Source organism: Hordeum vulgare, chromosome 6H (genome assembly GCF_904849725.1).
Source record: "Hordeum vulgare subsp. vulgare chromosome 6H, MorexV3_pseudomolecules_assembly, whole genome shotgun sequence".
NCBI classification, from domain to species: domain Eukaryota; kingdom Viridiplantae; phylum Streptophyta; class Magnoliopsida; order Poales; family Poaceae; genus Hordeum; species Hordeum vulgare.
Window position 1 is genome coordinate 53,583,138 of NC_058523.1, and position 25,618 is coordinate 53,608,755.

General features: G+C 47.5%; 3 pseudogenes; all 3 read right to left on the reverse strand.

The window, feature by feature from the left end:
* LOC123405061 overlaps window positions 1–8,091 on the reverse strand; it is a 56,812-nt pseudogene extending 48,721 nt beyond the window's left edge.
* On the reverse strand, window positions 8,088–19,696 carry LOC123405062 (annotated as a pseudogene).
* A 5,303-nt stretch (window positions 19,697–24,999) lies between these two features.
* LOC123405063 overlaps window positions 25,000–25,618 on the reverse strand; it is a 52,158-nt pseudogene continuing 51,539 nt past the window's right edge.

Sequence of the window (25,618 nt, forward strand, 5' to 3'; positions counted from 1 at the left end):
AGCACTCGACAGAAGTCTTGGGGACTACACCCACTTGGTTCACTCGGAGTGAACCCACTGCAAAATCATCCTACTGTATCCGAGTCTATCAATGAAACACCCAGTGGGTGACAAGAGGAAAGTAAACACTTACTAGCGCACTTACTCGGATATCGTCCCGGAGCTCCAAGCTTCTCTTGTACAAAGACGCGATGGAGTCGTACGCTCCCTTGGCATCACCCGCCATCAACTCCACTTGCACCATGGCGTCCTTGGCGGCCCCCATCTGGTCTTCCGGGAGATGTCGGGCGTCATACTGAACGGTTGACGGACCCGGCGTGGCAGAAGACTCCTTGGGCATCCCAAGCTCCGCTCCAGTCGATTCCGCCACGAGGGGCACCGTCTCAGTCGGCGGCATCGTCTCGGTCGGCAGCACGACTGTGGTGGGAGCAGCAGCAGATGGGACAACCTCAAGGACAGGTGCGAAAGCTGGCCCTGACCCCCTTTGGTCGTCGTCCTCCAGATGAATCGCCTCCGAAGGAAGCCCGACTGAACAACATGAAATTACAGAAAAAGTGCAAGATTAAAGGCAGCACTCACGAAATAATAAATACAAACTCTCAGAGTCGCGACAACATACCTTGCTGGGATGGATGCACACCCATTGGTTCTCCTTTTGAGCGTTCACATACTTATAGCTCTAGTGCATCCTTTGTATGGCAATCCCTACTCATTCACATTGATATCTATTAATGGGCATCTCCATAGCCCTTTGATACGCCGAGTCGATGTGACCATCTCCTCCTTTTTGTCTCACAACCTCCACCACACTCTATTCCACCATAGTGCTATATCCATGGCTCACGCTCATGTATTGCGGGAGAGTTGAAAAAGGTTTGAGAAAGTAAGAGTGCGAAAACAATTACTTGGCCAATACCGGGTTGTGCATGATTTAAATTAGTTGTGTGGGGATGATGGAGCATAGCCAGACTATATGATTTTGTAGGGATAACTTTCTTTGGCGTTGTTATTTTGAAAGTTCATGATTACCTTGCTAGTTTGCTTGAAGTATTATTGTTTTCATGTCAATAGCAAACTATTGTTTTGAATCTTACGGATCTGAACATTCATGTCACATGAAATAAGTTACAAAGGACAACTATGCTAGGTAGCATTCCACATCAAAAATTCAGTCTTTATCACTTCCCTACTCGAGGACGAGGAGGAGTTAAGCTTGGGGATGCTTGATACGTCTCCAATGTATCTATAATTTTTGATGGTTCCATGCTATTATCTTGTCAAACTTTGGATGTTTTGTATGCCTTTTATATCTTTTTTGGGACTAACTTATTAACTTAGTGCCAAGTGCCAGTTCCTGTTTTTTCCGTGTTTTTGACCCTTTTCAGAGGCGGATTTGAAACGGTGTCCAAACAGAATAAAACTTCCGAAAATATTTTTTCCGGAACAGAAGATATGCAAGGGACGTGAGAACCAAGGCAGAGGCCACCAGGGGAGGCCACAAGCCCCCTAGGCGCGGCTAGGGGGGCACGCCTAGCAGGCTTGTGGGCCCCGTGTGACTCATCTGCCTTACCTCTTCCACCTATAAATTCCCTAAAAATCCAAAACTGCGTGAGAGATCCACGAAAATACTTTTCCGCTGCTGCAAGCTTCTGTCTCCGCAAGATCCCATCTGGGGCACGTTCTGGTGCCATGCCGGAGGGGGGATTCGGATACGGAGGGCTTCTTCATCAACACCATGACCTCTCCGATGATGCGTGAGTAGTTCACCATAGACCTTCGGGTCCATAGCTAGTAGCTAGATGGCTTTTTCTCTCTCTTGGATCTTCAATACAAAGTTCTCCATGATCTCCATGGAGATCTATCCGATGTAATCTTCTTTTGCGGTGTGTTTGTCGAGATCCGATGAATTGTGGATTTATGATCAGATTATCTATGAATCTTATTTGAGTTTCTTCAGATCTCTTATATGCATGATTTCATATCCTTGTAATTCTCTTCGAGTTGTGGGTTTTGTTTGGCCAACTTGATCTATGATACTTGCAATGGAGAAGTGCTTGGTTTTGGGTTCATACCGTGCGATGACCTCATCCAGTGACAGAAGGGGTAGCGAGGCATGCATCGTGTTGTTGCCATCAAGGGTAAAAAGATGGGGTTACATCATTGGTTTGAGTTTATCCCTCTACATCATGTCATCTTGCTTAAGGCGTTACTCTATTCGTCATGAACTCAATACACTAGATGCATGCTGGATAGCGGTCGATGTGTGGAGTAATAGTAGTAGATGCAGAAAGTATTGGTCTACTTATCTCGGATGTGATGCCTATATGTATGATCATTGCCTTAGATATCGTCACGACTTTGCGCGGTTCTATCAATTGCTCGACAATAATTTGTTCACCCACCGTAATATTTGCTATTTTGAGAGAAGCCTCTAGTGAACACTATGGCCCCCGGGTCTACTTCACATCATATTTTCAGCCTTACACATTTACTTCGTTGCACTTTCCGCCTTCAGATCTCACTTTTTAATCAATCTTGAAGGGATTGACAACCCCTTTATAGCGTTGGGTGCAAGCTCGTTTGTGTTTGCGCAGGTACTCTGGACACTTGGCTTGATTCTCCTACTGGATTGATACCTTGGTTCTCAAACTAAGGGAAATACTTACTGCTCCTGTGCTGCATCACCCTTTCCTCTTCAAGGGAAAAACCAACGCAAGCTCAAGAGGCAGCATCATCTTGTTCCCATCTACATCTAGTTTGGTTCTTTTGCCCAATTTGTGCCATGTCATCTGTCTGGCCGTCTCTTCGACCATGAAAAGACGTTGAAGTCTTGGTACGATTGGCAGATATCGAAGAACACTAATGGGGATTTTGGTCTGATTCTTCTCACCCATACCGTTGTCTACCACAATATACCTGGAAGAATTGCAAATGGGGCAATAGTTCAAGGCCGCATACTCAAGCCTAAATAAGGCACATCCATTCTCACATGCATGTATCTTCTCATAGGGCATCTTAAGTACACGGAGGATTTTCTCTGACTGGTACATGTTTGTAGGCAGTACATAGCCTTTGGGTAGGAAGCGTCCAAATATCGTCATCATTGTGTCGTAGCATTCTCTGCCTAGGTTGAACTGAGCCTTCAGAGCCATTACTTGCGCGATGGCATCCAGCTGACAAAGCTCGGTGTGCTCGTGGAGAGGACGTTTTGAACACTCCAACATTTCATAGAAGGCCGTTGCAGATTCCTCCACCTCATCGTCCGAATCTCGAGCATCATCAAAGTCTTGCACCATGTCTTCGATCCCGGTACCATGCTCGTCGGTGCGACGACGAATCACCTCAGCTCTGGCACGTTGGTCAGACTCACCATGAAAATTCCACACCGTATAGTTAGGCGTAAAACCCCACTTCTGTAGGTGTTTACCCATTTTAAACTCTGTCTGCTTTTTCCAGTTGTCGCAGTTGGGACAGGGGCACCATGTTTTTTGCTGGCCATTTGCAAATGCGGCTCTCACAAACCCCCTGGTTTTTGTTAACCATTCATTGGTCATGTCTTTCTGACTAGGGTGACTAGTGTAGATCCAAGCACGATCACTCATGTTGCCTAGCTACCTATGGGTGCACAAGAAATAAATATATAATTCATCATCTATATTCATCCGCTAATAAAGTTTGTCAATTTTATTACGTCCATGCAACCTACACGCTAATAGGTAAAGATAGGTCCTAATCCCACCCGAATATGTGTAGATTGGGTTCGTTTTCCCATGCTCTGCTCTAGATGCGACGTAGAATTTCGGCAGCACCTCCCCGCTGTTCTCCTGATACACGTCTCAGCAATAAGCAGAGAGGATGTGTACCCGGAGAACAACAGGGAGGCACTAACGAAATTCCGCATCAGATTCGGAGCACAGCATACGGGAAAACGAACCCAATCTACACATACTGAGGCTGTCCATGGATAACGTTGGACAATTCGAAAGGATGGCGGTTATAAATATGCAAAGTCATGCATATTTATAGATGTCGCCCTTTCGAACGGGAGACACATACTCGTCACGCATACTCATGATTGAAGAAACCTATATCTAGCAAGTTTCATCGGCACGAAGACCGAAACAGAGCAAATTAAGGGGGTAGGAGGAGAAGTCATTTGTGCTCACCAACAAACGCAGGAGCGTAGCTCGTCCAACGCACGTGGAGGTCGTCGAACAACTGCACATTGAAATTCACACGATCAACACAAATATGATGTTTTTATAATTAACATAATCGGAAAATATGTGGCCTAACTCGTAATTTACAGGGTCGGTGGTGTCGGGTGTCGGTGGCGTCGGGGGTCGGAGGTTAGTTGCGTCGGTGGTCGGGGGTCAGTGTCGTCGGGGGTCGAGGGTCACTCGCGTCGGGGGTTGGGGTCTTTTCGGTCAACAAGAGGCCAAACAGGTGTCGGGGGTCGAGGGTCAGTTGCGTCGGGCGTCGGGGGTCGAGGGTCGGGGGTCGATGGTCGGGGGTCGATGGTCAGTGGCGTCGGGGGTCGAGGCTCGGGGGTCGATGGTCAGTGGCGTCGAGGGTCAGTGGCGTTGGGCGTCAGGGCTCGGGGGTCGAGGGTCAGTGCCGGGGTGCCGGGGTTCCTTTTTCCTCTTCTTTCTTCTTCTCCTCTCTCTTCTTTTTCTTCTTCTTCTTCTTCTTCTTATTATTATTATTATTCTTATTATTATTTTTTCTCCTCCTCCTCCTCTTCTTCATTTTCTTCTTTCTTTTCTCTTTCTCCTCCTCTCCTCTTTCTTCTTCTTCTTCTTCTTCTTTTTTCTTCTACGTTTTTTCTTTTCTATTATTTTTTCTAACTACTTTATTCTACCTAATAAACTAAATATATAATTTAACAGAAAAAAGAAAAAAAAAGAAAAAAAACTAACTATCTAATTTGACAGAAAAAAACTAACTTTCTTATAAGTTTTTTCTTTTCTATCTACTTTATTCTACCTAATAAACTAACTATATAACTACGTACCGGCGGCGCAGGGGGCGGGGGCGGTGCAGGGGGCGGGGGCGGCGCAGGGGAGGCACAGGGGGCGGGGGCGGCGCAGGGGCGGGGGCAGGGGGCGGGGGCGTCACAGGGGGCGGGGGCAGGGGGCTCCGCCGGTGGTGCTGGAGCGAGGCGGGGCGGTGGCGGGGGCGAGTGAGGTGAGGGGAGAGAGAGACAGTGGGTGGGAGAGAGAGACAATGAGCGAGGGGAGGGGTTGACGACCGTTATAGGGTCGCTCCCTTTGATGTCCGCCCCCGACGGCAAAGGGCCCCATGACGGACGGCAAAGGCCCCCGGATGGCAAAGTTTCCCTTCCGTCGGACACGGCAGGCATGGGACCCACCCGTCCTCTTTGCCGTCTGACCTAGGTCTCTTTGCCGTCCGCTGGCAGATGGCAAAGGGCCGACACATGGCAAATAGTTTGCTTGCCATCAGTCAGCCCTTTCCCGTCTGCTTGATGTCAACTGACGGCAAAGAGGTTCTTTGCCATCAGCCAGCAGACGGCAAAGAACTGGATTTCAGTAGTGATATAAGCGGAAGCGGTTGGTGGGGGACATTTCAGCCCGCGCAAAAGCATATTTTGCGAATATGCTTTTTTACGGGTCCGTTACGCGGGGTGTGCATCCGCAGCCGTGCGCGCCGTCCCGCAAAGGCGTTTTTCCGTAAACTGCAAACACGTTTTGCGGGCCTGACGGATGCGGGGTCTGCTAGAGTTGCTTTAAGGTAAGTGAGGAAATGTGGCCTGATTACGAACCATGAACCATCTTCTCCTTGTCTGCTCTCAATAAATGTTGCTCATATCTGATACACTTTTCTATCTCCTTAGTACGGTAACCGTAATGTAGTTCTTTGAACAACATAAGAGCTTGCAGCACCGAGGAAGTGCATTCCGGATATCTGTCATGTTTTTATCATACACCATTAGTATGTTCCTTAAGTTGTAGCAAAATGGGGTTTGACGAGACTTTTCCAAACAACATGGTATTTCACCACTTAGGATTGATGATCTAGATTACCAAAAGCAAACCATGTCAGAGCATGGCCAAGAAAACTTGGACTATGGGTTTTGCTGGGCTAATTCTGGAAATATAAGACTATCAAAACATATCTGGGTCACTAAATAATTAAGATTTGAACATTCGCAATCATATATTTCTAAAATACTTTAATCCTGAGATTTAAATATCTCAATACTAAAAAAATGAAAAATATAATCGACCAGTAACGAGATAAAAATATGGTAAATTGATGATATCATATTATATATATACAAAACAACAATCGAGTACTCATAAATATTATTTTGATTGACTCACAATTTAATACATCAGACAATATTAGCAGCCTGTAAAAACTCACCTCTATCCAAGCAGAAGTTCTTTTACATTCATATGTAGAAAAGGTCCCATCTGTATTCTACAGCAGAAAATGATTCACGATTAACCAGGTGACATTTACAGCTTAGAACAATAAGAAAATAGCAACGACTGGCGGAGCTTGGTGGGGGTCAACCTGGGCCATGGCCCCCCAGATAAAAAAAACCAAGCATGTATACCTTTTTATTAGGTTTATACTTCACTAAAATCAGTTGAAATTAATTATGTTTGCCCCCTGTTTTTGTCTCAAGCTTCGCCACTGTCTGCAACATGCATGGTATAGTTTCACATCAATTACTATACCTATTGACTGTCTGCTTAAAGGAGCTGGAAAATTGTGCAAACAGTATTGACTTCACCACATCCGTAAACTAAAGTTGGCATAACATTTCAGCATTATAAGTTTGGCGGGACAAATCCGTATTCATAGAAATAGGAGCGAATGCTTGGAGATTGGGCAATCATGTTACATGGCTTAATTCTTTTGATAATTCATACCACAAAAGACAAAAGGCAATCAACAGCATCATGCACCCGTTCTCTTTCTATTGGATCGCCAACGATGTTCCTAGAGATCTTCGAGAGCAGCAGTACGGCCTGAAAATCAAATAATGTAAGGATTTTCTTGTATAAACACAATAAAAAAATACATGATCTACAACGGAACCAAGGAACACTGTATGACTTTGCTGGATGTAGTTCCATTTATTAAGATAAGGTTATATAATATCACTTACTACTTGATTAATAACTAATTTCACATGTTGATATTAAGAGAGAAAAAATGACCTTAAGTGCTTCTGCGGTAGTGTCAGATACAGTCCATCCATTGTCTGCACTTGAAAGAGTCCATGAACCCTTGGATCTGTGGCGATGTGAATAACTTTGGTCGCCAGGATGATCCCAGAGAACCTTCAGGTATGGACATGCACACCGTTTTAGATTACATTATGTAATGGCTACTTTATCAATTGAAATAACTGTAAGGTACCAAAAGAACGTGCGATTTTTTTCATGAATGCATTGGCTCTCTCGAGAGTTGGGCCATACTCGCTCACAAGATCTGTAGGGCAATATGCTTGAATAATAAATGATGTCTCCCAGCTCTGAGCACCATCATATACCTATCATCATTGATATAACTAGTAAATGTACCCGTGCTTTGCTACGGGTGACGATGTAATTAAACGAATCGAACAAATGATGAAGTTAAATGGATGAATTAGAATGCATGAATAGTATCATGAGGTGACACTAAGACCTGCAAATTTTATTCAACGCGAGAAAAAAAACATTGCTCACCCCTAACCAATATATAAGTGTAGCTCAAGACCCATTTCCTAGGTCCACATTTTTCAATTTGAACACGAAAACCGTGTTGTCACTTATTATTATCCTCTTTTCGATCCTTGCCAATGGTGGCTACCGTGTTCACCTGAACATGGTGAGTCTCAAGGCGATGAAGTCGACCATGACCATACACATGTCACTGAGTCACGCTAATGCAAGAAATAAAACTTTGAAAAACAATATCATCGAGCTAGAAGTGAGGCCCACCCTTTGCAGTTATCTCCTGCTTGAATGGAATGTAGGTATCAAAGAGTCAGCCGTTGATTGTGATGAGAACCTTTCTTGAGTTAAAATGGGGGACATCATTTACCAGGTGATAAACCGGGTACAGATTCATAATGTTGAAAGTATGTTTGTTAGTCGAAACCAAAGTGAGGAAATGAACAAAAATACCTCATCCCTGTAAAAGTTATCTCCACTATGCGGATCAAAGAGCACATCTCCTGAGGCAAGTTCAAAGCGTATGCATGCAAAGGACCACAGGTCGACACATGTAGAATACTTGGAGCCCAGAAGGACCTCAGGACATATGTATTGCCTTGTTTGGATATCACTTGTGAACTGTTTGTACGTCCAACATGCATTTCCGAAGTCAACCAGCTTGCAGCCTAGTTCAGCTTCCATCGCCATCCTATTCCTAGTCCCTTTGTTGCCCCGCCTATGCCCTCCTCCTCTCTTCCTGTCCCCATCCTGGCTAGGACTGCCTTCATTTGTTGTACTCAGATCTCCCTTATCATCTGATTCGTCTATGTCGGCGAATGCCACTGCCCCATTGCCTTCTGAAGTTGAAGCAACTACATGTTTGGCTTTCTTCCGGATGTTCTTCTGTTGGTTCCTCGTGACGCCACTACTCGTTGATGGTCGAGCAGGAGCCCTTGGAGGTGGCTCGATGGCCCTTGCAGCAGGCGGCACCAGTGTCACACCTGACTTCCGGGGATCGTTTGAGGGGTCAATAGTGGACTCGAGGAATATGTTTTCGGACTTCAGGTCAGTGTGGATAATGGAAAGCTCGCGGTGGAGGTAGTCAAGGCCAATGAGCACATGTCAGCATATCTCCTTAACCATTGGAAGCGGAATGCCACGATAGTACGTGTACTTTATTAGGGTGATCAAGTTATCACCAAGAAACTCAAACACCATATAGACATGGCTCCCATTGGGGCTTGTGTGCTTGAAGTGGTCAAGAAGCTTAACAACACAACGGGAGTCTTCAAGGTCACCGTCAGCAATCTGCCTCAAGATCTTGATCTCATCCATGGCCGCCTCCGAGTAGTGTTGTGCGCTCTTCTGCACCTTCAGGGCCACATACCTCTGCACAAATAACCAAAAGATTCAGAAACGCTGGACACGAGCAGCCTGAGCCTCTAGGCAAGCGGCGTAAACCATCAAAATATCTCGTGCAGTGCGATAGGATTGACGGATAAAACAGTAATAATGAGAAATTGATTTAGCAGTTCTGCATATGAGCTCTGGGACAAAAGAGCGAACAGTTGGTGGGCAGGCAGACAGCTGCATCCAGATCAACATTTTTTTCCTACATATCCTCGTCGCGAATCCCAGAGGCAGCGGGGTGATTTTAACAGGGGGTTTCACGGTGAGGCAAGGGGGTGGTGAGCACGTACGGAGTGGGCGGTGTCCCAGGCGAGCCAGGCGGTGGAGAAGTGGCCCCAACTGAGCTTGGACTGCATGACGTAGGCGCCCTGCTTGAAGTTGTCCCCGGGGCGGACGACGTGGTAGCCGCCGCTGTTGGAAATATGCCCTAGAGGCAATAATAAATTAGTTATTATTATATTTCTTAGTTCAAGATAATCGTTTATTATCCATGCTATAATTGTATTGATTGGAAACACAATACTTGTGTGGATACATAGACAAAACACTGTTCCTAGTAAGCCTCTAGTTGACTAGCTCGTTGATCAAAGATGGTCAAGGTTTCCTGGCCATAGGCAAGTGTTGTCACTTGATAATGGGATCACATCATTAGGAGAATCATGTGATGGACTAGACCCAAACTAATAGACGTAGCATGTTGATTGTGTCATTTTGTTGCTACTGTTTTTCTGCGTGTCAAGTATTTGTTCCTATGACCATGAGATCATATAACTCACGGACACCGGAGGAATGCTTTGTGTGTATCAAACGTCGCAACGTAACTGGGTGACTATAAAGATGCTCTACAGGTATCTTCGAAGGTGTTCGTTGAGTTAGTATGGATCGAGACTGGGATTTGTCACTCCGTGTGACGGAGAGGTATCTCGGGGCCCACTCGGTAATACAACATCACACACAAGCCTTGCAAGCAATGTAACTTAATGTAAGTTGCGGGATCTTGTATTACGGAACGAGTAAAGAGACTTGCCGGTAAACGAGATTGAAATAGGTATGCGGATACTGACGATCGAATCTCGGGCAAGTAACATACCGAAGGACAAAGGGAATGACATACGGGATTATATGAATCCTTGGCACTGAGGTTCAAACGATAAGATCTTCGTAGAATATGTAGGATCCAATATGGGCATCCAGGTCCCGCTATTGGATATTGACCGAGGAGTCTCTCGGGTCATGTCTACATAGTTCTCGAACCCGCAGGGTCTGCACACTTAAGGTTCGACGTTGTTTTATGCGTATTTGAGTTATATGGTTGGTTACCGAATGTTGTTCGGAGTCCCGGATGAGATCACGGACGTCACGAGGGTTTCCGGAATGGTCCGGAAACGAAGATTGAAATATAGGATGACCTCATTTGGTTACCGGAAGGTTTTCGTGCATTACCGGAAAAGTTTCGGGCTCATCGGTAGTGTACCGGGAGTGCCGGGAGGGGTGTCGGGGACCATCGGGAGGGGTGTCACGCCCCAAGGGGTCTCATGGGCTATGGGAAGAGATAAACCAGCCCCTAGTGGGCTGGAATAAGTTCCCACTAAGGCCCATAAGGTTTGAGAAGGAAAAAACACAAGGTGGAAAGAGTTTCCAAGTGGGAAGGTGGAATCCTACTCCAAGTAGGATTGGAGTAGGACTCCTCCACCTCCAATTTCGGCCAAACCTTTAGGTTTTGAGGCTGCCTCCTCCCCTCCCTACCACCTATATATACGGAGGTTTTAGGGCTGATTTGAGACGACTTTTCCACGGCAGCCCGACCACATACCTCCACGGTTTTTCCTCTAGATCGCGTTTCTGCGGAGCTCGGGCGGAGCCCTGCTGAGACAAGGTCATCACCAACCTCCGGAGCGCCGTCACGCTGCCGGAGAACACTTCTACCTCTCCGTCTCTCTTGCTGGATCAAGAAGGCCGAGATCATCGTCGAGCTGTACGTGTGCTGAACGCGGAGGTGCCGTCCGTTCGGTACTAGATCGTGGGACTAATCGCGGGATTGTTCGCGGGGCGGATCGAGGGACGTGAGGACGTTCCACTACATCAACCGCGTTCTCTAACGCTTCTGCTGTACGGTCTACAAGGGTAGGTAGATCACTCATCCCCTCTCGTAGATGGACATCACCATGATAGGTCTTCGTGCGCGTAGGAAAATTTTTGTTTCCCTTGCGACGTTCCCCAACAGTGGCATCATGAGCTAGGTTCATGCGTAGATGTCTTCTCGAGTAGACCACAAAAGTTTTTGTGGGCGGTGATGTGCGTTTTGCTGCCCTCCTTAGTCTTTTCTTGATTCCGCGGTATTGTTGGATTGAAGCGGCTTGGACCGACATTACTCGTACGCTTACGAGAGACTGGTTTCATCGTTACGAGTAACCCCCGTTGCTCAAAGATGACTGGCAAGTGTCGGTTGCTCCAACTTTAGTTGAATCGGATTTGACCGAGGAGGTCCTTGGATGAGGTTAAATAGCAACTCATATATCTCCGTTGTGGTGTTTGCGTAAGTAAGATGCGATCCTACTAGATACCCATGGTCACCACGTAAAACATGCAACGACAAAATTAGAGGACGTCTAACTTGTTTTTGCAGGGTATGCTTGTGATGTGATATGGCCAACGATGTGATGTGATATATTGGATGTATGAGATGATCATGTTGTAATAGATAATATCGACTTGCACGTCGATGGTACGGCAACCGGCAGGAGCCATAGGGTTGTCTTTATAACTAACGTTTGTGCTTGCAGATGCGTTTACTATTTTGCTAGGACGTAGCTTTAGTAGTAATAGCATGAGTAGCACGACAACCCCGATGGCGACACGTTGATGGAGATCATGATGATGGAGATCATGGTGTGACGCCGGTGACAAGAAGATCGTGCCGGTGCTTTGGTGATGGAGATCAAGAAGCACGTGATGATGGACATATCATGTCACTTATAAATTGCATGTGATGTTAATCCTTTTATGCACCTTATTTTGCTTAGAACGACGGTAGCATTATGAGGTGATCTCTCACTAAAATTTCAAGACGAAATTGTGTTCTCCCCGACTGTGCACCGTTGCTACAGTTCGTCGTTTCGAGACACCACGTGATGATCGGGTGTGATAGACTCAACGTTCACATACAACGGGTGCAAAACAGTTGCGCACGTGGAACACTCAGGTTAAGCTTGACGAGCCTAGCATGTGCAGACATGGCCTCGGAACACATGAGACCGAAAGGTCGAGCATGAATCGTATAGTTGATATGATTAGCATAGAGATGCTTACCACTGAAACTATTCTCGACTCACGTGATGATCGGACTTGAGATAGTGGATTTGGATCATGTACCACTCAAATGACTAGAGAGATGTACTTTTTGAGTGGGAGTTCTTAAGTAATATGATTAATTGAACTAATTGTCATGAACATAGTCTAATGGTCTTTGCGAATTACGATGTAGCTTGCGCTATAGCTCTACTGTTTTATATGTTCCTAGAGAAAATTTAGTTGAAAGTTGATAGTAGCAAACTTTGCAGACTGAGTCTGTAAAACCGAGGATTGTCCTCGTTGCTGCACAGAAGGCTTATGTCCTTAATGCACCGCTCGGTGTGCTGCACCTCGAGCGTCGTCTGTGGATGCTGTGAACATCCACATACACGTTTCTGATGACTACACGACAGTTCAGTACAAAAATACTTAATGGCTTAGAAGCAAGGCGCCGAAAACGTTGTAAAACGTCACGGAACATAAGTGATGTTCTAAAGAAATGAAATTGTGATTTCATGCTTGTGCCCTTGTTAAGAGGTACGAGACCTCCGACAAGATTCTTTGTCCACAAAGCACAGGAGAAAAGGCTCAATCGTGGAGCATGTGCTCAGATTGTCTGAGTACGACAATCGCTTGAATCAAGTGGGAGTTAATCTTCCAGATGAGATAGTGATAGTTCTCCAAAGTCACTGCCACCAAGCTGTGAGAGCTTCGTGATGAACTATAACATATCAAGGATACATACAATGATCCTTGAGCGATTCGCGATGTTTGACACTGCGAAAGTAGAAATCAAGAAGGAGCATCAATAGTTGATGGTTTGTAAAACCACTAAGTTTCAAGAAAGGCAAGGGCTAGAAGGGATACTTCGTGAAACGGCAAAACAGTTGCTGCACTAATGAAGAGACCCAAGATTAAACCCAAACCCGAGACTAAGTGCTTCTGTAATGAGGGGAACAATCACTGAGGCGGAGCAACTCAAGATACTTGGTAGATAAAAAGGCTGGCAAAAGTCGAAAGAAGTGTATTTGATATACATGATGTTGATGTGTACTTTACTAGTACTCCTAGTAGCACGAGGGTATTGGATACCGGTTCGGTTGCAAAGTGATTAGTGACGCGAAATGAAAGCTACGGCATAAACGGAGACTAGCTAAAGGCAAGGTGACGATACGTGTTGGAAGTGTTTCCAAGATTGATATGATCAAACGCCGCACGCTCCCTCTACCATCGGGATTGGTGTTAAACCTAAATAATTGTTATTTGGTGCTTGCGTTAAGCATGAACATGATTGGATCGTGTTTATTGCAATACGATTATTCATTTAAAGAGAATAATGGTTACTCTATTTTCTTGAATAATCACCTTCAATGGTTTATTGAATCTCGATCGTAGTGTTACACATGTTCATGATATTGGTGCCAAAAGATACGAGTTGATGATGATAGTACCACTTACTTGTGGCACTGCCGCTTGAGTCATGTTAGTATAAATTGCATGAAGAGGCTCCATGCTGATGGATCTTTGTACTCACCTGATTTCGAATCACTGGTGACATGCAAATCATACCACATGAGCAAGGCCTTGTTTTCATTGAGATGAAGTAAGATAGTAACTTGTTGGAAGTAATACATTTTGATGTATGAAGTCCAATGGGTGCTGAGGCACGCAGTGGATATCATTATGTTCTTACTTCACTCACGATTTGAGTAGATACAGGAGTATTTACTTAATGAATCACAAGTCTGAAATATTGAAAAGTTCAATTCCGTTTCAGAGTGAAGTTCGTCGTAACAAGAGGATGAACTGTCTACGATATGATCATAGAAATGAATATCTGAGTTACGAGTTTTTGGTACGCAGTTAAGACAATGTGGAAATTGTTTCGCAGTTCATGCCACCTGGAACATCATAGTGTGATGATGTGTCTGAACGTCATAGCCACGTACTATTTAGTATGGTGCATACTGTGGTGTCTCTTATCGAATTACCACTATCGTTTATGGGTTATGCATTAGAGACAACCGCATTCACTTTAAATAGGGCACCGCGTATTTCCGTTGAGATGACACAGCATAGACTGAGGTTTAGAGAAATCTAAACTGTCGTTTCTTGAAAGTTTGGGGCTTCGACACTTATGTGAAAAGGTTTCAGTTTGATAAGCTCGAACCCAAAGCGGATAAATGCATCTTCATAGGATATCCAAAACAGTTGGGTACATCTCCTATCTCAGATCCGAAAGCAAAGTGTTTGTTTCTAGAAACGGATCCTTTCTCGAGGAAAGGTTTCTCTCGAAAGAATTGAGTGGGAGGGTAGTAGAACTTGATGAGGTTACTGAACCATCACTTCAACCAGTGTGTAGCAGGGTGCAGGAGTTGTTCCTGTGGCGCCTACACCAATTGAAGTGGAAGCTGATGATGGTGATCATCAAGCATCGGATCAAGTTACTACAAGCCTCGTACGTCGACAAGGTCGCGTACTACTGCAGAGTGGTACGGTAACCCTGTCTTGGAGGTCATGTTGTTGAGCAACAGTGAACCTACGAATTATGGAGAAAGCGATGGTGGGCCCGGATTCCGACAAATGGCTGGAAGCCATGAAATCCGAGAGAGGATCCATGTATGAAAACAAAGTGTAGACTTTGGAAGAACTACTTGATGGTCATAAGACTATTGAGTAGAGATGGATCTTTGAAAGGAAGACAGACAATGATGGTGACAAGTCACTATTAAGAAAAGCTCGACTTGTCGCAAAGATGTTTTCGACAAGATCATACAGTTGACTATGATGAAACTTTCTCACTCGTAGCGATGCTAAAGGTCTGTTAGAATTATGTTAGTTGTTGATGCATTATTTGTGAAATATTGCACGTAGGATGTCAAAACATTGTTTTCTCGACGGTTTCCTTGAGCAAACATTGTATGTGATACAACCAGAAGGTTTTGTCGATCCTAAAGATACTAGCAAGTATGCAAGCTCCAGTGATCCTTCAATGGACTGGTGCAAGCATCTCGGAGTTGGAATATACACTTTGATGAGATGATCAAAGATTTTGGGTTTGTACAAGGTTTATGAGAAACTTGTATTTCCAAAGAAGTGAGTGGGAGCACTATAGAATTTCTGATAGGTATATGTGGTTGACATATTGTGGATCAGAAGCAATGTAGAATTTCTGTAAAGCATATAAGGTTGTTCGAAAGGAGTTTTCAAAGGAATACCTCGATTGCGCTACTTGAACGTTGAGCATCAAAGATCTATGAAGATAGATCGAAAGCGCTTAATGGAAGTTTCAACAAGATGCATGCCTTGACAAGTTTTTGAAGGAGTTCAAAATAGATCAGCAAAGAAGGAGTTCTTGGTTGCGTTGTGAGGTGTGAATTTGAGTAAGACTCAAAACCCGACCACGGTAGAATAAAGAGAATAGACGAAGGTCGTCTTCTATGCCTTAGCCATAGAATCTAAAGTATGCCATGCTGTGTACCGCACCTGATGTGTGCCTTGACTCAAAGTATGTTGAGAGGTACAGAGAGTGATCCATGATTGAGTCACTAGCAGCGGTCGAAATTTATCCTTAGTAACTAATGGACTAAGGAATTTTTCTCGATTATGGAGGTGGTTAAAGAGTTTGTCATAAAGGGTTACATCAATGCAAGCTTTGACACTAATCCGAATAACTATGAGTAGTGAAACGGATTCGTATAGTAGAGTAGATATTTGGAGCATTTCCGAATAACACGTAGTAGCAGCATCTATAAGATGACATAAAGATTTGTAAAGAACGCACGGATCTGAAAATTTCAGAACCGTTGACTAAAACCTCTCTCACGAGCAAGACGTGATCAGACCCCATAACTATATGGGTGTTGGATTCACATGGTGATGTGAACTAGATTATTGACTCTAGTGCAAGTGGGAGACTGTTGGAAATATGCCCTAGAGGCAATAATAAATTAGTTATTATTATATTTCTTAGTTCATGATAATCGTTTATTATCCATGCTATAATTGTATTGATTGGAAACACAATACTTGTGTGGATACATAGACAAAACACTGTCCCTAGTAAGCCTCTAGTTGACTAGCTCGTTGATCAAAGATGGTCAAGGTTTCCTGGCCATAGGCAAGTGTTGTCACTTGATAACGGGATCACATCATTAGGAGAATCATGTGATGGACTAGACCCAAACTAATAGACGTAGCATGTTGATCGTGTCATTTTGTTGCTACTGTTTTTCTGCGTGTCAAGTATTTGTTCCTATGACCATGAGATCATATAACTCACGGACACCGGAGGAATGCTTTGTGTGTATCAAACATCGCAACGTAACTGGGTGACTATAAAGATGCTCTACAGGTATCTCCGAAGGTGTTCGTTGAGTTAGTATGGATCGAGACTGGGATTTGTCACTCCGTGTGACGGAGAGGTATCTCGGGGCCCACTCGGTAATACAACATCACACACAAGCCTTGCAAGCAATGTAACTTAATGTAAGTTGCGGGATCTTGTATTACGGAACGAGTAAAGAGACTTGCCGGTAAACGAGATTGAAATAGTTATGCGGATACTGACGATCGAATCTCGGGCAAGTAACATACCGAAGGACAAAGGGAATGACATACGGGATTATATGAATCCTTGGCACTGAGGTTCAAACGATAAGATCTTTGTAGAACATGTAGGATCCAATATGGGCATCCAGGTCCCGCTATTGGATATTGACCGAGGAGTCTCTCGGGTCATGTCTACATAGTTCTCGAACCCGCAGGGTCTGCACACTTAAGGTTCGACGTTGTTTTATGCGTATTTGAGTTATATGGTTGGTTACCGAATGTTGTTCGGAGTCCCGGATGAGATCACGGACGTCACGAGGGTTTCTGGAATGGTCCGGAAACGAAGATTGATATATAGGATGACCTCATTTGGTTACCGGAAGGTTTTCGTGCATTACCGGAAAAGTTTCGGGCTCATCGGTAGTGTACCGGGAGTGCCGGGAGGGGTGCCGGGGACCATCGGGAGGGGTGTCACGCCCCAAGGGGTCTCATGGGCTATGGGAAGAGATAAACCAGCCCCTAGTGGGCTGGAATAAGTTCCCACTATGGCCCATAAGGTTTGAGAAGGAAAAAACACAAGGTGGAAAGAGTTTCCAAGTGGGAAGGTGGAATCCTACTCCAAGTAGGATTGGAGTAGGACTCCTCCACCTCCAATTTCGGCCAAACCTTTAGGTTTTGAGGCTGCCTCCTCCCCTCCCTCCCACCTATATATACGGAGGTTTTAGGGCTGATTTGAGACGACTTTTCCACGGCAGCCCGACCACATACCTCCACGGTTTTTCCTCTAGATCGCGTTTCTGCGGAGCTCGGGCGGAGCCCTGCTGAGACAAGGTCATCACCAACCTCCGGAGCGCCGTCACACTGCCGGAGAACACTTCTACCTCTCCGTCTCTCTTGCTGGATCAAGAAGGCCGAGATCATCGTCGAGCTGTACGTGTGCTGAACGCGGAGGTGCCGTCCGTTCGGTACTAGATCGTGGGACTGATCGCGGGATTGTTCGCGGGGCGGATCGAGGGACGTGAGGACGTTCCACTACATCAACCGCGTTCTCTAACGCTTCTGCTGTACGGTCTACAAGGGTACGTAGATCACTCATCCCCTCTCGTAGATGGACATCACCATGATAGGTCTTCGTGCGCGTAGGAAATTTTTTGTTTCCCTTGCGACGTTCCCCCACAGCCGCGGCCGTAGTTCTCCGTGCCCTCGTCCTCATAGGTGTAGACGTTGTTGTCCACGTCCCCGTCGACGGTGGCCCCCGCCTTCGCCGCCTCCTCCGCGCGGTGCCGACTCCGCCTCCTCCGCCCAGCGGACGAAGGTGAGCATTGGAGGAGTTGGGGCCGGTGGCGCACGGCGCCGTGGCAGGGGGTGGTGGGGCGCTGGCGCTGGAGATGGGAGGTAAGGTCGTGGGTGGTCTGGTGTTTTTTTTCCCTCGCACATACCAATTCAGCTTCACTTATCAATTGGATTGCTGGTTAATTTTAGAAAACACCAAGGACTTTTTTTAAAATCACCGCGGTGGGTTTTCCGACGGAAGCGATAGCCTCTTTATTATTAGGTAAAGATAGAAAATTATAGATATTTCCCCTTTCTTTTTAGAAAAAATAGAAATTTTCTAAAACAATTGAAGGCATCTTGTATTGTAAACAAAGGTTCATATGATTGTACCAGTATCTGTGCTGTCATTTTACATGACCAAATATCAAAGTTATGCTGAAAAATTAACTCATAGTTTACCATGCACATATGGATTGATTACCTTTTTAACACACCCCTGCAATTTCAGAGGTAACTATAAAAATGATATGTTTTTCGAGCTTCTGTAATTCCTACACATACAATGTGCATCACTAAATGTAAAACTGGCAATAATTTTCTCCTTCTCAATTATTAATCTGTAAATTAGCATGATTCTATTGTTGGCAAATCTCACTTCTCTCTGATTCTAATACTCAATCTGATCTCACTGGATGGGGGGAGGAAGAAGAACAGGAGGTTTTGTGCCGCTGAAAACTTGCGACTTTTCTGCTATTCATTCACTGAATTTATATCTGGTACAACAAAGGAAATGGGCTCATGGCCCCCTAACCACGCGCCACCACCGATCGTGGTGCTCGTGCCATCCCACGAGCGATCAGAGGGGCGTCAGACTCGCTCCTGACACTAACAAACTCGAGCTATTCTCGTTGACAGGCTCAAACTAAACCTAATGACGAAACTGAAGAAAATGACACTAGCTAAAAACTGCAGAGTGGGTTTATTCAACAATCACCCCCTAAATCCTAGTCTGCCTACCTTATTTTCTTCATCCCAATCTTCTCACGCAGCTGGGTGAAACTGATGCGCCCCAAGGGTTTTGTCAGAATGTCAACCAACTGATCTTCAGTTCTGATGAAATCGACAGTCATTTTCCCTTCTTCCACACACTCTCTGATGAAGTGGTAACGCACATCAATGTGCTTGCTTTTGTCATGAAGAACCGGATTCTTGCAGAGAGCTATGGCAGATTTGTTGTCCACCAGAAGCAGTGGCACCTGAATCTCTTCACCCGTGATCTCCGCAAGCAGACGAGCCACCCACACGCCCTGGCAGACGGCTGTTGTAGCCGCGATGAACTCAGCCTCACATGATGAAAGAGCAACCACTTTCTGTTTCTGCGACAACCAGCTGACAGGGCTATCACCGACGAAGAAGACCCCCCCCCCCCGACGTGCTCTTGCGATCGTCGATGTTGCCCGCCATGTCGCTATACCCGACGAGCCTGGCTTCATTGGCTCTCCAATGAGGGAAGTGACATCCCAGATCACGGGTGCCAGCCACATACCTGACGATATGCTAAACAACGGTCAGGTGCTCAACCGTGGGTGCTTCCATGAACCGGCTCACGTAGCTCACGACGAAGTGATGTCTGGCCGGGAATGGGTGAGGTAGAGCAGTGTCCCCACCAGGCTCTTGTACTCCGTGGCGTCAGTGGGAGCCGCCGTGCTTGTCTTGCTCAGCTTCAGACGTGTTTCCATAGGAGTCTCACGTGGATTGCACCCTGTCAGCCCCGCCTTCTCGATGATCTTGTCGGCGTACGTGCTCTGTGCAATGGTCACACCTTCAGCATCCTGGCGCACTTCAATACCCACGTAGTAGGAGAGCAACCTGAGATCGCTCATCCGAAACTTGGCCTGCATTGCAGTCTTGAAGCTGTCGATCTCTGCGGCGTCGGCTTCGGTGATCACCAGGTCATCCACGTACACCCCTAGAAGAAGGAGCTCGCGGCCTGACCCGCGTGCGTAGACGGCGTGCTCGGAGTTGCAGCGACGGAAGCCCATGTCGACAAGTGTGGCGTCAAGCTTGGCGTTCCAAGCGCGGGGCGCCTAGTGGAGACCGTACAATGCCTTGCGCAGCTTCAGTACCTTGCGTTCGCGATCGACGGTGACGTAGCCCGACGGCTGCTCGACGCAGACCTCCTCTTTCAGCTCGCCCTTGAGGAAAGCCGATTTGACATCCATATGATGGATCATCCATCCCTCGTGCGCTGCGAGTGCGAGCAGCACACTCACGGACTCCAAGCAAGCTACTGGAGCAAAAACCTCATCGAAGTCGATCCCCAGCTTCTGCACAAATCCCTTCGCGACAAGGCGAGCTTTGTACTTGATGATTTTTCCGACCGAATCCCTCTTAACGCGGAACACCCACTTTACCCCAATGGCGTTGTGACCAGCGGGGAGATCAGTGAGCTCCCACGTGTGTTTTCCTCGATCGAGTTCACCTCCTCCATCATCGCCTTGCGCCAGCTTGGATCGAGCTCCGCCTCTCTAAACGTGCTTGGTTCTTCAGCAGAGGCGATCAGTAGTCTTTCATCCGGCTGGACGGTGCCATAGTGGAGCCCGAGAACGTCAGACATGTGGCGGAAGCGATGAGCCACACACGCTTCGTCAGCGGCGTCCAGCACTGGGCTCCCGGAGGGCGGCATCACGAACTCCACCCCCACTGGAGTGGCGGTTGTGATTGTTTTGTTGTGTATCCCTTGCAACGGCGCCAGAAATAGTTGTGTCGACGACACCAGGAATCCTTCAGCTACGGCTACGCCTTAAGGGACTTCCTAGGCAAGTATGCAAAGGGTTTCCCCCGTGGCCTTGCGTTGGTGTTGGTGTTCCCTCGAAGCGGAAAGGGTGATGTAACACAGCGACGGTAAGTATTTCCCTCAGTTTGAGAACTAAGGTATCAATCCGGCGGAAGAGTATCTCAAGATCCTACACAAACACAAAAGCTTGCACCCAACGCTATGAAGGGGTTGTCAATCCCTTATAGATTGTTTGCCAAGTGAGAACTGAAAGCAACAAAGTAACAAAGCAAAGTAAAAGAGGAGATGTAAACGATGGATGTGAATAGACCCGGGGGCCGTAGTGTTTACTAGTGGCTTCTCTCATGAACAAATTACTGTCGAGCAATTGACAGAACTGTGCAGAGTCGTGACGATATCTATGCAATGATTATTTCTATAGGCATCACGTCCGAAACAAGTAGACCGGTACTTTCTGCATCTACTACTATTACTCCACACATCGATCGCTATCCAGCATGCATCTAGTGTATTAAGTCCATAAGAACAGAGTAACGCCTTAAGCAAGATGACATGATGTAGAGGGATAATCTCAAACCAATGATAAAACCCCCATCTTTTTACCCTTGATGGCAACTGCTTGATGTGTGCCTTGCTGCCCCTACTGTCACTGGGAAAGGTCACCACATGGCAGAACCCAAAACCAAGCACTTCTCCTATTGCAAGAATCATAGATCTAGTTGGCCAAACAAAACCCAAGACTCGGAGAGACTTACAAGGATATCAAATCATGCATATAAGAAATCAGCAAAGACTCAAATATATATCATAGATAATCTGATCACAAGTCCACAATTCATCGGATCTCGACAAACACACCGCCAAAGAAGATTACATCGGATAGATCTCCATGAAGATCATGGAGAACTTTGTATTGAAGATCCAAGAGAGAGAAGAAGCCATCTAGCTATTAACTACGGACCCGTAGGTCTGAAGTGAACTACTCACGAGTCATTGGAGGGGTGATGATGATGATGAAGATGCCCTCCAACTCCAAAGTCCCCTCCGGCAGATTGCCGAGAAGAGTCTCCAGATGAGATCTCGCGGAAACGGAAGCTTGCGGCGGCGGAAAAGTATTTTCGAGGCTCCCCTGATTTTTTGTGGAATCTTTGGGAATATATAGGCGCAAGACCTAGGTCAGGAGGCGGCCAGGGAGGCCACAAGCCTGCCCACCGCCCCTCCCCCTGGTGGCGGAGTGGGGGCTTGTGGGCTCCCTGGAGCCCACCTGGCTTGGCCCAAAAGCCCCCTGGACTTCTTCCGTTCGGGAAAAAAATCATTTCGGGTTTTTTCTTCCGTTTGGACTCCGTTCCAAAATCAGATCTGAAAAGAGTCAAAAACACGGAAAAAACAGGAACTGGCACTTGGCACTGAATTAATAAGTTAGTCCCAAAAAGATATAAAAAGGTACATAAAACATACAAAGAAGGCAAGATAACATCGTGAAACCATCAAAAATTATAGATACGTTTGAGATGTATCAGGCTGCAGCAGGGGTTTGCAGTGCACCAGCCGCCGATTCCGGGCTGCTGACAGACACAACTTTGTCCGGACTGCTGACGCGTGTGGGTGTGCCCGTCCCCGCACTGGCTCCCGTCGTGGCTGGCGTTCGCGATGTCACAAGCGTGTGCGGGCCTGCATCTTTACTGGTTCTATGAACGATCTGCACCTTGTAGGTTGGCTCGTCCACTGTGAAGGATTCTCCTATGGTCGTCGGAGCAGTATAAGCCGTGTCGGCCCAGTTCCACCTTGCTGATTCGTCAAAGACGACGTCTCTGGTGACATGGACGCGCTTGGTCGCATGGTTGTAGGCACGGTACGCCTTGCCGCCCTCCTCGTACCCGACGAATACCATTGTAGTGGAGCGGTCCTCTAGCTTGCTCTGGCGCGGTTTCACCGTCTTGACGTGAACCACTCACCCAAAGTGCGCAGGAAGTGTACCGGAGGTCGATCACCATGCCACGCCTCGTACGGAGTCATGCGGATCACGGAGCGCGTCGGTGATCTGTTCAGGATGAAGACGGCAGTGGTGACCGCCTCCCCCCCAAAACTCCCGAGGCATGGACGTGGCCTTCATCATGCTCCTGGCCATGGCAACCACGGTCTGGTTGAGGCGCTCCACAACGCCATTTTGCTGAGGCGAGTACGGCGCTGTGAGATGGTGTTGCACACCACGGTCGGCACAATAGTTGCTGAAGTCGACGGAGGTGAACTCGCCGTCGCGGTCCGTCTGCAGAGCGTGCAACTTGCGCCCCATCTCTGTCTCCACGCACGCCTGGAACCGCGCGATCGCACCTGCGGCCTCGTCCTTGGAACGAAGTACTGACAACCACATGTACCTGGACATGTCGTCGACGAGGAGGAGGAAGTAGCGCCGCCCACCTGCCGTGGGAGGCGTGATCGACCCGCAAATGTCGTCGTGCACCAGCTCCAGGATCTGCTCTGCTCTGTAGTTTGCTTCTGCAGGAAACGAGGCACGCCTCTGCTTGCCGGCGAGACACCCGTCCCACACCTGGTCGACGTGGTCGATGGAGGGCAGCCTGCGCACCAGTCCTTGCTGGGCGAGCTTACGGAGCGCCTAGAAGTTGAGATGGCCGTATCTTGCATGCCACCTCCACGCATCGTCCGTCACACACCATGCGGCCAGACAAACGGGGCGCGCGAGATGGAGCGCGTACGGGTACAACCGGTTGCCGGCGCACTGCACCTTTGCCACTATTCGACGCTGATGGTCATAGAGGGTGAAGATGCCGTGCTCTATCTCCGACCGACACCCGATCTGGTCGAGCTGCCCGATGCTGATGATGTTGCTCTTCAGCCGCGGGATGAAGTAGACACCACTCAGGACACGGTGGCCACCAGCGTGGTCGGTGAAGAGCACATAGACGCGCCCTCTGATGTCGACGATCGATCCATCTCCGAACTTGACGATGCCGGTGACGTGACGGTCAAGCTCACTAAACGAGGCCTCCTCGTCTGACATGTGGTTGCTAGCCCAGTGTCTAGGTACCAGACGCCATTGTATGCGTCCGTGGCCAGGCCCAGGTGAGCTTCAACACGTTCCTCAATCAGCTCTATGTGCTCGTCGCGATCGCCAGGATCCGCGAACAGGTCACATACCTGCGCCATGAGGAGGTGCGTGGGGTCGGCGTTGTCCCCGCCGTTCCCTTGAGCAAGGAGGGCTTCCGCCTACTCGTCGCGTTTCTTCTTCCTGCAGTCGCGGATCAAGTGCCCATTGATGTTGCAGTAGCGACACTTGTTGCGGTCTTCATCGTTGCCGAGTTTCCCCCTGCCAGCGCCCCCATTTTGGCCACGCCCGCCGCCACTAGCATGGCGTCCGTGACCCCTTCCGTGATGGCCCCGTGCTGAACCGCCCCCGGAGCCGTCTGCGTGCTGGTCACCAGTTTTGAGGCGGGCGTTCCACTCCTCCTTTGTGAGGAGTAGCCGCCCCATTTCGTCGGTGGCTTGATGCAGCTCCTGGCATTCCTCCGTCGCCTTCAGTCTCCCAGTGAGTTCCTTGATGGAGAGCGTGTCGAGATCAACTAGAGTATCGATCGACAGAGCAATCTGTGAGAACTGCTTGGGTACTACTGTAAGAATTTTTCTAACAACCCGTTTGTCGGGAATTGTCTCACCGAGCTGCGCCATCTGAGCCACCATTCCTGTGAGGCGCATGGCAAATTCGTCCACCGACTCACCGTCGGCGAATTTGATGTCGCCGTACTGCTTGGTGACGGTCGCGAGCTTCGCCTCGCGCACTCGCGCCACCCCAAGTGTCATCGTCTTCAGGGAATCCCATACCTACTTCGCTGTTGCCTTGGCGGCGAGGGTTGGCCCCATCTCCGGGGGCACCCCCCGAAGGATTGCTTCGAGCACGAGGCGATCCTCGCTGCGCTCGGCCGTGCCCGTCTGGACGACTCCCCAAAGATGCCTTCCCTCCATCATGACCTGCATGAGGACGGCCTAGTCGGTGTAGTTGCTCTGCGCCAGCTGCGGCCATGCCGCACTGCCGGTGTGGCGTGCCATCCGCGCCATGGGCCTCTCTGCCACGACAACCTCATTGCCGTCGAAGGTCTGTGGAGTCACCGGTGACTTGCTACCACCGGACTCATCTGGCCCTACCATCTGCCAAGGTGACAACCTGGCTCTGATACCAATTGTTGGCTGATACGTCTCCATCGTATCTACTTTTCCAAACTCTTTTTCCCTTGTTTTGGACTCTAATTTGCATGACTTGAATGGAACTAACCCGGACTGACGCTGTTTTTAGTAGAATTGCCATGGTGTTGCTTTTGCGCAGAAATAAAAGTTCTCGGAATGACCAGGAAATTTATGAGGATTTTTTGTGAAATATATAAAAAATACCGGCGCAAGAATTACCTGGAGACACGGAGCCAGGAGCCCACAAGTCTAGGAGGCGCGGCCCCCTGGCCGCGCCTGGCAGGCTTGTGAGGCCCTCGTGGCTCCACAACCTCCAACTCCAGCTCTATATATTCTCTCTCGCCCAGAAAAAAATCAAGAGAGAAGAGTTCATCACGTTTTACGACACGGAGCTACCGCCACCACCTGTTCTTCCTCTGGA